Below are 14653 nucleotides of genomic sequence, written 5' to 3'. Positions count from 1 at the left end.
GCTTATTAACTAAACCAGCAGGGTAGTTCCATGGATTACCTTACAGCTCTTCAGTCTGGCTTGTATTACACGCAAATTTATAAAGTCTTATTGTATGATGAAGGGCTCAATTTAATAAAAAAACTTCTTGAGTGATATATCTATTTTTAAATCATTTGTCAAACATTTCACTGGCTTTCACAAATGAACATTGTAAAATTGGCCTGCATGGGAAAACAGGCAATGATCTATTGTCAAATTCAACATATGTTTTGAGCTCTGACCCACTTTCTCCACCATTTAACACCCACACAGAAATACGTCTGGCTAAACAGCAGCAGCAGCACATTCCTCAATCTGATGGGGTTCCCGGTAAAATAGCAATTTCTCAAAACTTGCTACAAGAAATATATTAACTCAATAGTCTCCCAAATCCACCTGAACTAGGTTCATGGCCTTTAGAAGGGACATTTGGTGTAAAATTCAGATCAACAGTGACCATCATTTGGATGTTGCAGGTGTTATTTGTTATCAAAATGGCATCTGCAATGTATGGGTACAGTTTCATGGAGACTTGCACCAGATACTATATTGGTAACGGCATTAGCGGTAAACAGTAAATGTCCACTAAGTGTAAGCAGAGCAAACAGATCATGGCAAGTATCAGTGTACATACTGATTTGATGTCAGTGGTGGCATCTTAAAGCCCAGCGCTCCAGCCTATACCCTCTCTTAGTCTCACACAGTGGAACACACATTCAATATTAGGAAGAAACCACCACCAGCCCTGTTTAACCAATTACTTACAACTTCATGGCTAGTTGATTTATTCACGCTGGTGCTACAATTTTAAGAGTATTTAATGTTGTCTATAGTTTTTTGAAGGCATTTGTTAACAGTGAGTCATCCTGATGGAATTTTTACAGATTTCAAAGCTTCTGCACAAAAAGTATCATCCAGACCTGGATGCACAAGCAGTCATTTCCCTGGGAACACATTACTCAGAGAATAGATGGAGACCATGCAAAGCAGGAAGAGGTACTGCAACAGGGAGGAAAAAAGGAGGAAAAGAACTGTCAGCAGGATGTTACATCCATCCAGAGTGTGCAGGAAATAATTCCCTTGTATGAGCCTCAGGAGAAACAATGGGCAGAATCTTCCTAATCACATGGACTCAGGTTTGGCAGAAATTCAGGGGCAAATTTACATTAGTGGGAGGGTCTTCCTGCGGTGTCCTTGCCTCCAAGCAGTTTAGTTAAAGGTGGGCTCTGTCCAGAATCACATACCCACTTGGCAGCGGCAGGTAGCTCTTTATTATCAATTAATAGGGGCCAAATTGGTGACTGTGCCAGCATCTTCACAATGGTGGATAGGACTAAAGCTCGATGGGTGATTGAAGCAGTTCCCATTCCCCAGCCTCCCTGAGTGGGTGGGCCTCTGATTTGGTCACAGGTTGTCCTGGGAAGGGGATTCCCCTACATTGTTGGCCTGACAGCTATGGCCTCACTTACCTTCGACTACCTCATAAATCTTCAGGAGGTTCCTGCACTTTGAGGTGTTTCACAGTTCCCCCATGGATATCAGCAATGCCCACCTCTTCTGGTGAGATTGCTAACCATCTGTAGCATCAGGCTCTCTGACATGGGAGTGCACACACTATCCCTCATTTGAAGGGGATTCAGGAAGTAGCCTTTGGGAAAATTGCTTGGGTGATCAGAACTCGGACACCATTGGTATCAGGATCTGCGTATGGCACCGAAGTGCAGAAGATTTCTAAGATTCTGTCCATGGTGTGAGATGTCTGAGCTTCAGTAAGAAGGTCCCTACTGAAAACTGCTACTTGCTGCAGCCACAGATGCAGTCCAGAGAAGGCCAAGGACAGCAACGCTGGTGACAGTGAAGGTGACCGATGAAAGTTAGCCTTTATGTTAATGGTTCCTTCCTGGTTGAAACTGAGGATATTTCCAACACATTGTGGGTTGCTGACCACTTCTGTATGAGGGAGATCACTGATGATATCTCTATGTTGAGAGCTAACCACAGTCATCATCCTCGCAGAGAGAGACAAATGAGGCAAGGACAAAATTTCACCAGGATTTGCAGCTCTTCCTTATTGTGCAGGACGCCATGAACTACAGAAGCATTGCTTATTGAGCACCTCAAGCTAACCCCATGATATATAGCTACTGAACAAGATTCTACTCCCTCAACATCAACTGATGTGTGACTATACACAGAGACTATTGCAGGTCAGTATCCTGGTAGCAGTCATCCAACCTTCATTCTGTGACAATCCACTGTGGCAGTTCCATCTAAGTCATCATGAGAGACCAAAGAGAGACAACTAGGTGATGAGACACGTCGACTGACCATGCAGCTAATGACTCTGTATTTCTCCCCAGCTCTGTGGATAGACTTCAGTCTGATAGCAATTCTTTAAGACACTTTGAAATGTTTTGCCACATTAAAGGCACAATCCAAATGAAAGTTGTGCTTCGAAGCAAAATACAAACCAAGCTTGTCATGCTATGTTTGAAGTGATTTGTCACTAATTTCCTCCACAGAAACTTAACTCCAGTTAAAACTTTGATTTAATGGTGTGACCTTAAATTGAGGTTTTTCAATACAATAGTGTTTTTATGCAATGCCATCATGAATTACAGTGCGAATGGATGATGGCAGATGTAAATGTAATTTAACCCACAGTGAAATCAGACACTTTATCTTTTCAAGCATGCATTGAATATTGAAATACATGCACCATATAGTAAAATGCATGTTATGCAGAGTGAAACGTATTATGTTGATAGTTATGCATATAGGGTTATATTGCATAAAATTGGAGGAGAGTTGTGAGGAGCAGTAACACAGAAACTGGTTTTGTGCTGTAAATTACATGTGATTCTACATACCATCAATAATGTATTTTAAGTTCTAAGGATACAGGACAGGTACCAAATTCAAATTTTCAACACTTTAATATTAAGCTTATCTAATAGGGCATCAAAATTGGATAAGTAGAGTAAATTGAGGACTATTGAAGGGTGTGGGGTAAGGATTTGAGGAGGTAGAATACTGAAGATGTGAGAAATACTCAAGGTGAGAGATTGAAGCAGGCCATGTACAAATGCAACAAGATCTAGACAAAATCCATGTTTGGGCTGACAAGTGGCAAGTAACGTTTCTTTCCTTTGTTTCTTGAATAGTGATGTTCCTTTTGCTACCTGTCAATCCACTAGAATCTCTTCAGAATCTAGAAAGTATAGGGCTTTTTGAAGCTCTCAACCGGTGATCAAACATCAAGCTATAGCCAACAAGCTATAGCCAACAAGCTCCAAGCTGATACTTTCAACATTCATCTGAACAAATAGACTTTACTCAAACAAACACAGAAAATGCTGGAGAAACTTGGCAAGCCTGGCAGCATCTGTGGAGAGAGAAACAGAGTTAATGTTTTACGTCCTCAAGTTCTGAAGAAGAATTATTGCGGACTTGAAATGTTAACTCTGCTTATCTCTCCTCAGATACTGCCATACTTGCTCCAGCACTTTCTGTGTTTGTTTCAGATTTCCAACATCTGCAGTTTTTTGCTTTTACTTGAGACCTTTCACCAGATTAGTGTCTCTCCTTGAGCATAACACACACTGAAATTTGAGACTCAACATTTTTATGACCTGGAATAGACATCGCCTTGAACCAGGAGGTGATCTGACCCTTGGACTGATCCTCACTTTGTGGTCTTTATATTGCTGTGTTTCATGGCATTAAATGTTTGTAAAACAAAACACAGATACACCCAGATATGAATGAGATACAGAAATCACTGAAATTCAGGATTATTGTGCAGACAATACAGAACTGTGGATATGAACAGAGGAGTGAGGCAGCACAGATCAATGGATTAACTAGCCTTCTTCTGTGTTGCACCATTCTATGATTCTATGGCTTATTCCATATCTATTATTTAGCCTTCTGAGGAAGGGTCACTGGACCCAAAATGTTAACTCTGATTTTTTCTTCACAGATGCTGCCAGACCTGCTGAGCTTTTCCAGCAACTTCTGTTTTTATTCCAGATTTACAGCATTTGCAGTTCTTTTGGTTTTTATTATTTAAAGCCTGACGGTTAAGTATGTACGATACACTGAATATAAATTGGCTGTAAATTTTGATTGCGTAGTGCCAGTTTTTTCAGTGCTACAGTTTTCGGGTCTAAAATGGCATCCATGGCCCTGCAAATACTTCCAGTACGGCTGCTCCAGATGCCATTTTGGTTTGGTTAGTGGTACTGGGAATGTACACCAGAACTACTCTACAGGTAACATTTAACACTGCCTTGACTCCAACAGTGTCATTTTCAGCCTCAATACTCCAATGACAATTCTTCCTAAACCTTGCCCAGATGAACATACATTTAGCTCCAGGAAGAATTTTAAGGGATCACCAACCAATTTCAGGTTAGTTGCTGATTTCTCTCTCTTTATACTTGCTTACCATCTATTGTAGCTCTCTAACATTTTCCAGTTCTAATGCAAGATCATCAAATTGAAATACTAATTCTGTTTCTCCTGACCTAAGTGCTCCCTGACCTGTTGAGCACTTTTGGCATTTTGTTTCAATCCACTGACATGGAATCATCTTACATATGTATTGTCAGTCTGTTTGTCTGACATCTAATCTAATCTAATTTCTTCTATTTAAAACACCTGGATATCTGAAACCAACATTGTCAGCTCCTGTCACAAACTTCATCCCTTTGCTGCTAATTTATTCAATCCTGAGCTAAACCCCCAACCATGTCAATTGCAAGTAATTGTTTCTGAGTTACTTAATTGATGAATACTTTGAACCATCTTTGTAAGGACTAAGTCAACCTTATACTTTGAGACATTGTTTCCAGGCAATGTGTCTGTTCAGAGTTAATAGTTTACTGCTCACAATAAATATATATGACATGTTGTTAACCACTTACATGCCACTTCTAACTGAGTAAAGCAGCTTGGAACCTTTCTCCTATCAGTGGTCTGAGACACATGGACAAAATCAATCAAGGACCACACCCCAGAGACAGCAGGTCAGTTTAGATTTTTAAGAGAGAAATCTGAAACATTCAACTCACCACTGTTTCAATGCAATCGTTGAGGTTGCTTTGCCTTAGTGAGCTTTCCTGCATCTGTTGGCAATGAAGATGTTGCTACTTACAACAATGGTTCCAAATTTGTGCCTGTTAAGCTGGAATGTAGATGGTTCTTCATTAAAAGAAAACTCTGAAAAGAACTGCTCACAGCAGTTGTTCCAAACAGCAATGCAATATTTAGCATGAGCCTCCTCAAATTTGGGAGTCAGTAACACCTAGACGGAGTCTGCAGATTTCTAGCAGAGGCAGCTTGCTGTATTTGGCCTGCAATTCATGGTCACTTCACTGTTCTTTGCCTTTAAGTTGAAGGTTTTCGGGTACATCAGCACCTTCAATATTGAATATTGTGGTTAAAAAAAAAGCAGAGTCAGGCACAGCATAAAGTCGACAGGGAATGCCATGTCACACGGCCACTTGAGCACAGCCACAGTTTTTCCATTTGCCTCCATGAAAATTTTCTCTCAGTCCTCCAGTTCATAAAACCACATTAGCATCCTCCCCACCAAGCCATCTCACTCCATGCTAAATCACTATAATCTGATTTAAGGACTTTCTGTAACTCTTCAAACTGGCGGCTGCTTAAAGCTGCACTTTTAATAAAGTTAATACTTGATACTACTTTCAACATTACATTGCTAAGCCTTGGGAACTGCATGCACATATTCCCTTGATGAATAATGCAGTGGCATACAATCGACTCACTCAGATCAAGGTTGAGGTAATCCATTTCTTTCTTGACTGTAGCAACTAATCCCTTCTGAGATCCAGTAATGATTGGAGCATTATCAGTAGTAAGACCACTTAATTTTCTCAAAAATTTCTTCCCCTTTGATAGTGTCATACATTGATACTAGAGAAAGCAAATCCGTTCTAACCTTAGAATCTGCTGTGATTCCATGCACGAAGGTCACTAGTCAGCCTGTATTTGTTCTGTTCTGTTGTCTCATCAATATCCAGAGAGTAGGACTTGAAATCAGCTGCAAAACCTTTCAGAGACTTTTCAATGTCCTGAGCCATTTCATTAATTTGATCTGACATGTTCCTGTGAGACAAGCTCACACTCTAAAACAATGTCTTAGTTTCTCTGGAGCCGGTAAAGCTGCAGTCACAATGATGCACTGCTTCATACACTCTCCCTCAAATGAGGCCTAGGTTTTTTTGTGATGAGTTCATTCACCACATAACTGGCTTGTGTAACACTGTCCATCCCTTTTCTTAGTCTTACAAAATTTGCTTGCTGCGCATCCAAATTCCTTCCAAGTGCACTGACTTTATCTTCATGCACCTGTCCGTGAAATTTTTCACACTTGATGTGCATTGTGCTGTAATGTCTTTTCATGTTCACTTTGTTTTTGGTGCCAGAAACAACTTCTCCATTAATCAGGCACATGGGTTTGCATTTCGTCTCCACAAAACAAGTCAGTTGTCCATTGTTCATTAAAATCACCACACTCCACATCCACTTTTCTACTGTTGTTGGAAGTTGTCATTTTTTTAGAATTAGAATCCCTACAGTGTGGAAACAGGCCCTTTGGCCCAACAAGTCCACACCGAACCTCAGAGCATCGCACCCAGATCCATCCCCCTATGACCCACCTAATATACACCCTCTACCTCCCTGAACACTACGGGCAATTTAGCATGGCCAATCCGCCTAACCTGCACATCTTTGGACTGTGGGAGGAAACCGGAGCACCCGGAGAAAACCCACGCAGACACGGGGAGAATGTGCAAACTCCACACAGACAGTCGCCCGAGGCTGGAATCGAACCCAGGTCCCTGGTGCTGTGAGGCAGCAGTGCTAACCACTGTGCCACCATGTGTTCATTCTGTGGTAGGCCTTCTGATACCAACTCTGCTGGCGGCTTCAACACTCTCAATCTGCTTTCCTCCAAAGGCCTTTGCTACTCTAGTGGGCAGTGGATCCTGGACTTTCAGGCTGCTCCCCTTCAATATGTGGCTGTACTTCCTTTGTCCCCATAGATCTCACACTCACAAGCTCCTCCCTGAGATCTGCTTTTATACTGCTTTTTGCCCTTGGTGCCTGTGTTCTCAAGCCCCTCTCCCTGATGTGCAGAGCTGCTGTTTCTGCTTTGAGTTTAAATGCATCTTTGTGGCAGTTGTTTGCTCAATGATCTTCCAGACAGCTGGTGGCCTGGATCAAATCTAGCAATGAGCCAGATTGGCCCACAGGCCACAGGTTTCCAATCCCTGTTTGAAGTTAAAGTTTAAAACAGAGATGAATACATGTAATTAATATTAGGTTACTAGCGATAATATTTGGAGCAGACCTTGCCCACAAAATAATTGCCAATTTCACACATGTATTGTGATTAGTGCAGACCTATTTGTAGAAAGGAAGAGAGATAATAATAATTTGTAAAGCACTATAAATTAGAGAATAATTTCCATCTTTACATTTATAGACTCAGCTCACCCTCAATGACCAGTTAGTTTTCAATAGATTGTAACAATTATACATTAACTCTTAATTAAATACACCAAAGAAAGTTAAGGCTGGTTCTTAAAATATGTAAGTTCTTTGTAACAATATGTTTCTGCAATACCATTCAACTTCCAACTCCAAAAGGAAACAACTAAATCATTCTTACACATAGATTTTAGAGATTTTTAAAATGTGATTTTTTTCTGTCTTACTTCTCCCTTCCATTTTTTTCTCTTTCTTAATCCAAATCTTTCTTTCCCTCTCTTTATTTATCTTTCTGCACCTTATTTATCCTTGTTTCATCATGTGTTCATTTCTGTGGTTTTTCTATTTCTGTTCTAATCCTTAAATCAGATTGGCATATTGAGGTAGACCATTAGTTTTATCTTTCACTAAAGCCTTGGCTGTCTCATTTTCCTCATGGTGCATTTATGACCTTACACTTGGATCACAAGACAAAGTTGTACCAAATAGTGGGAAAAGCTATCTAACTAATAAGCTGCACTGTGGATTGCCCTATTGTAACAGACTCTGGATCATTAACAATTTTATCCTTAGGTCTCATGGCTAATGAGATAGTAAATGTGTGTGTGTTAATTTTTGAAAATTCCCTATGCTCAGCAAATGGTCCATCAGACTGAAACATAGCAAATATTCAAGGAAGGAAGTAGGCAGAAAACAAAAAAATTATGGGCGACTTGTCTTGGGGTCTGTCATGGACAATGTGCTATATCAATTGTTAAAGAGATTATAGCTGAGCACTGACAAAAATTCAAAGTAATCAGAAAGAATCAGAAATGTTTTGTCAAAGCAATATCATGTTTACCAAATTTTTTAGGCTTCTTTGAAGAAGTAAAATGCTGTGGATGAAGGGGATCTGTTAGAAATACTCTACTTGGTTTTCTAGAAGGCTTTTGGCAAGGTGCCACATCGCAGGTTATTGCGAAAACTCACAGCAGTGTCTAACACAAGATATGATTCTGTATTTGGGCTCCATTTGTCAGAGAGTCCTGAATGTGTAAAGAATTAATGCTGCCGACCAGTTTTGTATTGTCAACTGGGCTTCCACTATGTTGCACTTGCATGTCCTGGAGGCTACATATTTAATTTCAATATTGGGATCCTGAACAAGTGGACAGAATTGATATTCCCAGATACATTTCTTAGTGCTCTTCTTCAACTGGTTTACTAAGAGAATAAGAAAACATGGGATGTGAAAGATGATGTTTTGCCAAATAAGGGTCATTGTTCCACAGTCCAAATTCCATTGTGGGTTAGATCCCATGCAGCTAACCTTCTAAGTAAGGTTTTGAAATATTTCTTCCTGGCTTCTCTCTTCAAACCAGGAAAATCAAATGAAACTCCAAAATACCATTGTGCTCTCCCATCCAACATCCTAGGTTCACTCTCTTCCTAGAAAGTGACATTTCTATTTAGTAGCATCTGAGAAGCTATTGTGTTCCAAATAGCATTAAATTAGCTCCATCTATATTTATACTTGTAAACTTAAATTCCATTTCTTACCATTTCTTCCTTCAGTTCCTTTTTTTAAAGAGTTAATTAACAGTCATAAAAATTTTTAGCTGTTCCAGAAACTTACAACTCCATGGGAAAACAATTCCTTTTAATGTCAAGTCTTGCTTGAGGCTTGTTAATTTTGGTCTTACTCCTGTAGTACTGCGCTCATAGTCCAAGGAAAATAACCTGCTTGCATCAACATTACCATTCCACTTGTTATCTATTTGTTTTATCAAGGGGACATTCTCTGCTTATCTCTCAAGAGAAACCATTATGAAACAGGAAGGAAATCCAGTTAAGTTTAACTAAATCTCTAGGCAGTCTATGTCACATCTTCTCACTAGCTAGAGGTGGTTTGTTGGTTATACAGAACCACTTTGAAGGCCCAATTTGCATTGGAGGGTTGACCTTCAGATTGTCAGCAGTAACACAAAAAGCTCATCAGTAAGAAAAATGTTTAACTCACTCATGGCCAGGATACGTTGTGGTTTGCAATGCTTCCTCCTTCCAGAGTTTACATTTGCTACTGTACTCAGTGACTGAATTAAGCTCGTTTCACCTTGTGCTTATTTTGAACTGCAATATATATGCTTCTGACATGTTTCTTTTGCAACATCAAATCCTCACTTCAGTTTTTCTTTGTGTCTTCCTTGAGTGGTCCAACACATTGAGATAGAGTTACATGTTAAAGCTCTCTAATATCTCCAGCAAGTAACAGTTCTAAGCCTTGACCTGTGTCAACTGTACTAGTAATCTCGCTCTTCTAGTTCAGGTATGATTCTGATGAGACTGCACTAATAATGCCAATGTTTCCTTCCTGGGATGCAGTTCTGAGAGCTGGTTGCAATACTAAATTATGGAAATGTAGGAACATAGGAACAGGAGTAAGTCATTCAGCTGTTCAAGCCTGTTCTGCCATTCAATGAGACCATGGCTGATCTGTGGCCTAACTCCATATGTCTGCCTTTGGCCCATATCCCTTTATACCTCTGCTCAACAAAAAATTCATCTATCTCAGATTTAAAACTAACAATTGATCTAGCATCAACTGCCCTTTGTAGAAGAGAAACATCTGTCACCCATTGTGTATAGGCATGCTTACTAACATCTCATCTGAAGGGCTTGGCTTGAATTTTTAGACTTTGCCTGCCAGTCCTAGAATCTCCAACCAGTGTAAATAGTTTATCTTTATATCCCCTGTCATTTCCTATTAATCCCTTGTAGACTTTTATCAAATCACCACTTAACCTTCTAAATTCTGGAGAAAACAAGCCTAATTCATATAATCCCTCCTCACAGCTTAACCCCTGAAATCCAGGTATCATTCTTGCAAACTTAAGTTGTACTCTCTCCGATGCCAATAGACACGTATAGAATTTTACAGAATAGAAGAAGCCATTTGGCCCATTGTTCCAATACCAACTCCTGAAGGAGCTACCCAGCTAGTCCCATTGTCCAGCTCTAACTATGTAGCCCTTTAAATTCATCACTTTCAAATTGAAACCTCCTATTGAATCTGCCTTCACCACTCTCCCAGACAGCACATTCCAAATCCTAATAACGCTCCAAGTAAAGAAGTTTCTCATCATCTCACTCCTAGCTCTTTTGTTGACAATCTTGAAATTATGGCCCCTAGTTACTGACATACCAATTAGTGGAGGCAGAATATCTTCTTTACCTTGTCACTTTTTTTTAGAATTTTGAACACCTCAATAAGGTCACTTCTTGATCTCCTCTGCTTCAAAGAGAATAAGCCTAATTTCTCAGATAACAAGGTGTAGAGCTGGATGAACAAAGCAGGCCTTCTGAAGAAAGGTCTAGGCCCGAAACATCAGCCTTCCTGTTCCTCTGATGCTGCTTGGCCTGCTTTGTTCATCCAGCTCTACACCTTGTTATCTCAGATTCTCCAGCATCTGCAGCTCCTACAATCTCTCAAGCCTAATTTCTCTATTTTTTAAAATCTAAAATCCCTCATTCCTGGTATCATTCTAGCAAATCTCCTTTGCACTCTCTCCAGGGCTTTAACATCCTTCCTTAAATAAGTGCCCAGAACTTAGCACAATACTCCGAATGTGGTCAGATCAATTATTTGTAGAGGTGTAACTTCACTTCCTAAAATGTTGTCACTGCATAACTAATCTGGCAATTTCAGGACACATAATGAATCCACACAGCCTAATTCTTGACTTGGAACAACAACACCGTTCCTTCAGTATCACTTGGTCAAAATCATGGAACTTCCTCCCTTACACCATTGTGGGTCTACCTGCAGTAAATGGACTCAGCAGTTTAAGAAGGCAACTCCCCATTAGCTTCTCAAAAGTAACTATGAATGAGTGATAAATGCTGGGCAATGCCTGTATCCGTGAATTAATGTTTTAAAAATTGAAATTAGTAAATCTTACAAAATTCACAGAGACGGAGCTGACTTAGACAAGTGGGCATTTCCTAGATGGTTAAATTTTTCTATTCCAAGTCAAGCTCTTCCCCATCTTGCTGCATTCCACACTTGTTTTGATTTGATTTAATTCATGATTATCACACATACTAAGAAACAGTGAAAAGTATTATTTTGCATGCTGATCGGACAAATCATACTTTACATAAGTACATCAGGGTAATATAAAAGAATGCAGAATATAGTGTTAGCCATTGTTAACATTAAAATTACTCTATATTAACAGATGAGATTGAACATTCTTTTTGGGGACCTGAACTAGTTCAAATGAGGAAGAGGATTCATGAGAAAGTGATCATTTGATTTTGTTCATTCTTGGGGTGTCACTGTCACTGATAAGGTCAGCATTGTCTGTTGTCTGACAACACTGTTAAAACTCTGTAGTCTGTCTGCTATAATCAAGTGCTCCCACAATTGTATTAGCTAGGGACTTCCTGGACTTGTATCCAGAAATAAGGAAGGAACAATGACACATGTTCGAGTTAGGATAGTGTATGCCATGGAAGGAACAGTTGTACTCCCATGTGGCTGGATGACGTCCAACCAGGCCTGGTGTTGCATGGCTAAACCACTTGCAGTGATTTAAATCTGAACTCCTTGTACATTGGTAAGAGATGATTGAGCTATTTCAGCAGAGATAACCAGGTTTGGAGAGATTACATGCTTTATGACAAGGTGGATGTAAAGAAGTGGAAATCAACAGCTGTTTGTGGAAGTTCAAAGGCTAGGCAGTTGGAAGACCAAAATCTCAATTATAAGTGACTTGAGGTAGATGCAAAGCAAATGGTATTAGAGACAATACAATAAATACAGTGAATGGTCCAGTGACAGCTTGTCCTACAATGATATATATATGCTATATGTGATCAATGAAAATTATAGAGGCTTTGTGATAGAGGAGCATAATAAAAATGGGCAATATGGCCTCTCCAGCCTGCTCTGCCATTCAGTATGATCATGGCTAATTTGATATGTGATCTTGACTTTACTGTTCTTCCTGCAACCCCTATGATGCTTGATTCCCTTGTCAATTCAAATTCTGTCTAACTCAGCCTTCAACATGTTAAATGACCCAGAGTCCATTGCAGTCTGGGGAAGAGAATTCCAAAGCTTAATGACCTTCTGAGAGAAGAAATTCTTCCTCACCACCATGTTAAATGGGAGACCCCTAATTTTGAAACTGTGCCTCCTAATTCTAGATACCCTCATCGCGGTGAATATCTTGTTAGCATCCATCCTGTCAAGCCCTCGGAATCCTTATGTTTCAATAAGAGTATGCTCTCACTCTTCTAAACTCCAATGAATATAAGGCTAAACCAGTTTGATTGTTCCTCATAAGACAATGCCTTCCTTGAGCTGCCTCAAATGCAAGTAGATCCCTCCTTAAATAAGCAAGCCAGACATGCATAGTATTCTAGATGTGGTCTCAATTAGTGCATTGTATAGTTGCAGTAAGACTCTCCTATCTTAACGTTCCATTCCATCGAAATAAAGGCTAACATCTTCCATTCATGTTCATATATTACTCCAACAACATCAGCTTTTGACTTGTGTAGGTGGTAAGCTCAAAGCACTGGCTTGAATTTGAATATAGGAGCTCAATTGGAGATAGAAGACTAAGAAAGACTGAGGGTTGTGAAATCAAAGGAGGGACAGCGAGGTGAGTTCATTTCTGGCTGATGTATATATTCTTTTACCTATCCTCTCAATTTTGAGCTCACCAATTCATGGAAAAGACATGGTTCAGAAAAATGGAAACTGACCCTGGGCCTGTTCCATTTGCCTCGTAAGTGTGGCTCACTTCCATATTGGACAACAGCTACACTAACAAACCCATCAGGGGAGGACAAATAATTAATATGTTTCTTTACTAATAGCATCACCAGGTCAAAACTAAAGATTTAATCTCTTTGTTTTGGTGAACTGATCATTTTTCTCAAATGTATAAAGAGAACTTCCTCTTACAGCTTGACTTTCAGTAAACCTCATGAATATCATATTGGTTGATTCTCTTTCCTGAGAAATATACTTTTCACTGATGGTTGGCATCTGAATTAAGAACCTCTGCTGGCACAAAAGCTGTCAAAAATATAATTAAAACCCCATGTAATATTAAAGCTATATACATTGTAAATGAAAACAGATTCCAAAACTGTAATTGAATCCCTGTTTCTCAGGAGTTCACCTGAGCCTCTCGATTAGATTACTGCTTTGTAATCATTCCCAGCTTTTTATTGTTCTGTAATATTTCATCCCATGGGAAACTCAGGACAACTTTATAATGACTAAATAACAGGTAACTCAGGTGAAAAATAGTTTCATTTAACATACTCTGTGTTTGGTGTTTGATAACAGCACAGTCCCCAGCTAACCTGCAGGAATATAGCACGAATTTAGAAGTGCATTGTTTGTCCTGCAGAAGCACCAAAAAATAAATAAATATCCAAGAAGGTGTCGTGATAACCTGTGGACACAGTGGCTATGTGATGAGGATACAAATGACTTTACCTGAGACCTCTGCCCACCAGGATTTGTCAGCTGGGGGTTGGGGGGTTGCTGCATCAGAACGTTACAGGGCTGTGCACACCAAAGTCATTCCTGCACACTGCAAAATCCAATTACTTCAATACAACCCTCTCTGATAGAGGAAAGGCAGGAGAGATTAAACAGCAAAGGGTATGATGGTGTAAGGTGTGACGTGAAAGGAGATGGTACTAGGACAAGCAAAGATAAACAAAAAGAATGTGACTGAAGGAGGGGTAAACGGGCATTACCAACTGAGACCACCTGAAAAATATGGGAAGATGTTGTGAATTCTTTTTTCTTAGAACACAGGTATTGCTGGCAAGGCCAGCATTTTTTGCCTATCTATGATTGCCCTTGAAATGGTATTGGAGAGCCACCAGTAAACTGGAGCAGAAGGGCATCACAGCGACATCGATGAGTTGGGCCCAGCAGCAATAAATGTGACTCTGACGTTGGTGGGTCTGGCATATGTGGAGGCAAGGCAGTGGCAAAGGAGAATCAGCCCAAGCAGCAAAAGGTGGCATCTGAAGAGTGGTGAAGTCAATGTTGGTTGTGTCTGGCGTAGACGGTGCCAAGGCAGTGGAGGAGGGA

The sequence above is a fragment of the Rhincodon typus genome, chromosome 8 (genome assembly GCF_021869965.1).
Source record: "Rhincodon typus isolate 14 chromosome 8, sRhiTyp1.1, whole genome shotgun sequence".
NCBI lineage: Eukaryota > Metazoa > Chordata > Chondrichthyes > Orectolobiformes > Rhincodontidae > Rhincodon > Rhincodon typus.
Note: the sequence above shows the minus strand (reverse complement) of the source record.